The 3,799-nt window shown below is 42.3% G+C and overlaps 1 non-coding gene across 1 annotated transcript; it reads left to right on the top strand.

The window, feature by feature from the left end:
* Positions 1–2,167: 2,167 nt before the first annotated feature.
* Positions 2,168–2,251, top strand: Trnas-gga. Its single transcript is given in 2 exon segments — positions 2,168–2,207; positions 2,217–2,251. It is a non-coding gene; the product is annotated as a tRNA-Ser (tRNA).
* The last annotated feature ends 1,548 nt before the right edge of the window (positions 2,252–3,799 follow it).

Below are 3,799 nucleotides of genomic sequence, written 5' to 3' on the forward strand. Positions count from 1 at the left end.
ACTGGGCACAAGAGAAATTACGGGACGATGACAGATTTTTTGCTAGCGTTCTATTTAGCGACGAAGCGTCATTCCCCAACAGCGGTAACGTAAACCGGCATAATATGCACTATTTGGCAACGGAAAATCCACGATGGCTGCGACAAGTGGAACATCAGTGACCTTGGCGGGTTAACGTATGGTGCGTAATAATGGGAGGAAGGATAATTGGCCCCCATTTTATCGATGGCAATCCAATGGTGCAATGTATGCTGATTTCCTACATAATATTCTACCGATGTTACTACAAGATGTTTCACTGCATGACAGAATGGCGATGTACTTCCAACATGATGGATGTCCGGCACATAGCTCGCGTGCGACTGAAGCGGTATTGAATAGTATATTTCAAGACAGGTGGATTGGTCGTCGAAGCACCATACCATGGCCCGCACGTTCACCGGATCTGACGTTCCCGGATTTCTTTCTGTGGGAAAAGTTGAAAGATATTTGCTATCGTGATCCACCGACAACGCCTGACAACATGCGTCAGCGCAATGTCAATGCATGTGCGAACATTACGGAAGGCGAACTACTTGCTGTTGAGACGAATGTCGTTACAACACGTATAGCCAAATGCATTAAGGTTGACGGACATCATTTTGAGCATTTATTGCATTAATGTGGTATTTAAAGGTAATCACGCTGTAACAGCATGCGTTCTAAGAAATGAAAGTTCACAAAGGTACGGTACATGTATCACATTGGAACAACCGAAATAAAATGTTCAAACGTACCTACGGTCTGTATTCTAATTTAAAAAACCTACTTGTTACCAACTGTTCGTCTTAAATTGTGAGCCATATGTTTGTGACTATTACAGCGCCATCTATCACAAAGCTAAAATAGTGGTCCAACTATAACATTCATATTTCTTTACGTACTACACCAATATGTGATAAAAAATTGGGGTTCCTACTTTTAAAAAATGCAGTTGATATCCGTTTGACCTATGGCAGCGCCATCTAGCGGGCTAACCGTAGCGCCATCTGGTTTCCCCCATCAAGCTGGACAAGTTTCGTTCGCTGTAGTTTTTTCGTTTGACGCTTATTTTTTGAAATATTTGGCCCGGTCACGATCAATAGACCACCCTGTATAGCGCGGAGGCGCTGTAACAAATATCAAAAATGTATGAAAAGGTTGCACGCGTTGTGATTTGGAGAGAGGGAGGAGGGGGGAATGATGGTGTTCAGTTCCAGTTTGTGCTAGGAACACGTGATACAAAGTTTCTGGTTTAGCCCAGACCAACGGCCAATTTTATAGCCATTCGAACATCTCTCTTACTATAGCTATGTTACAATCTACTAAGGAAAGTTTGAGAGATGAAACGGAGCTAGCACCAAGGACAATTGTACGAATCGATTAATGCCTCCTGCAAAAGATTTTAATTGGGCTGAAATTACTACCCAGCTAACGGCACCATTTGCATGTGCACCGTTCGGATTTACTGTGTGAAAACATCACCCTCCTTCTGATTTTACGTCCACAAGCAGTCATTCTTAAATAACGCCGGTCTGGAGAGAGACCGGTGGTTCACATATGGTCCATCATTATGAGGGACCTTTGTGTTATACGTTTTCATCGTTTGAAAAACTCTTCCTTCGTTTAGATTTTGCGTGCAAGAAACAAGTTTTGGTGGGAGATTTTCGAAGCGCTCCACTTCTGTACTATAAACTCGAACAAAACGGTTGAAACTTTCCACAATGGTAGATAAACGGAAAAAGGCAAAACGGAACATTTTATCCAGTAATATTAATCTGTTGTCGAGATACGACGTAGAGTATAGCTAAATGTAGCACGTAAAATTCGTTCTTTCCCAAACTGACTGTGCCAAAATACTTTAAAGCGAGTCAAATAAATAAAAGTGCATTCTTACGATAAAACTGAAAAAATTCAAAACTCGCTTTAAAAAATATAGCTTCGTTCGAATGTGTATTGAGCAATGACAAAGGGAGAAAGTTACTCGGAAGTATCACAACTGAGGACATAAGAGAAACGACTCAGATCCAGAACAAGATTAAAAGGAGACTAGAAGGAAGACAGCTAGGATGGTTACGGCATGTCGAAAGAGTGGAAGAAGACGGTGGCCAAAGAGAGCACTTTCATGATAGCCTCTTGGAAGGGGCCGGCCGGAGTGGCCGAGCGGTTAAAGGCGCTACAGTCTGGAACCGCACGACCGCTACGGTCGCAGGTTCGAATCCTGCCTCCGGCATGGATGTTTGTGATGTCCTTAGGTTAGTTAGGTTTAAGTAGTTCTAAGTTCTAGGGGACTTATGACCACAGCAGTTGAGTCCCATAGTGCTCAGAGCCATTTGAACCTCTTGGAAGGAGAAAAAGAGGAAGACCACGAAAGGAGTGGCTAACGGGTATCAAGGAAACAGACAGAGGAGGAATAGAAAAGGATGATAAAGGATGGCGAGATAGGGGCGTTTGGCGACAGAGATGCGGGATGCGGAATAGCCTTAGGATCACCGCTACAAGAAGAGAATAAATATTTTCGTCGTCTGTTACCTTCACTGCCTTACATTCTGAAAATAAAGAGCCTGTGCGGTGGATGTGATGACTTGCAATTACGCCGTCATTGTCGGCGGGAATCTACAAGAAACAATTCAGCGTCGACTCACTGGACTGCTAAAAACTTTCTTACGAAATGTAAATGCAAGAGGGGACACATTTGCAAGGTAACTCCTGAGCAAGATGCGACATAAGTATATGGAACAAATTTCTCATGAAACCTAGTTAAAAAATTCAAACATGAAGGCAAAATGCACCTGACAGAGTCGGCAGATCTAGGGAAAGATGTGAGATAATCAATTCGGTATGTCAAAGCATGTTGGAAACCCAATGTCATAAGCAAGCAGATCAGATGTACAATATAGCCGTGGTGGCTACGAACGAACATCGAGCCTGAGTATCTGACATTCCTTCCGAGCATCATATCTCGGATTTACTGAAAACAATAATGTCAAGGTTGTGTAGAAAGATAGTTGCGGGAGCGAGAAGCTGTTTGTAATGAAACGTCCCCTTATAACAATTATACACGACTGTGCTTAAACTGACACACAATATTTTGTTAGCGCAACGCAATCTGACTTTCAAAATTCCCTACAAAAGAATGGCCCTGACTAACATTAAACTATACCTTTCACAAATCACTTACCTCACAAAAATCTTCGCTGCTCAAGCTACTGCAATACAGCGAGCGCCACTACTGCCACCTAAATAAAAGATTCAAACTATGGAAGGCACTAACTACTGATAGGGATGGTTAGCAAATGAAAGATATTAGTAGAGAACAAACAATGTATTTACCTTGATATCATCATATATAAATATAGCAGTTCATGACAAATTACAAATCTCCGCCATCTCTCTCCCCACATCCACCACTGCTGGCGGCTCACCTCCAACTGCGCAACGTTACGCGCTGTTCACAGCCAGCTGCCTAACACTACAATGGCGAGTATTACAACAATGCAAAGCAGCCACAGACTGCACACAGCACAGCCAGTGATTTCAATTTCATACAGAGAGCGCTACGTGGCGGCGGCGTTACCAATATAAGAACCTAAACAGCCTACTTACATAAAGAAAACATAAACAGCCTACTTACATAGCCCCCATGCTCCCCACAAAAAATTTTTTACAGATGGTGTTGGGCACTGGCCAATACAGATTTGACAAAAATTTTTCACAATTACAGTAACAAAGATATAAAATGCACACACTTATTGATACAATGTTGGTCAAAAGCTAAAAT

Source organism: Schistocerca piceifrons, chromosome 1 (genome assembly GCF_021461385.2).
Source record: "Schistocerca piceifrons isolate TAMUIC-IGC-003096 chromosome 1, iqSchPice1.1, whole genome shotgun sequence".
NCBI lineage: Eukaryota > Metazoa > Arthropoda > Insecta > Orthoptera > Acrididae > Schistocerca > Schistocerca piceifrons.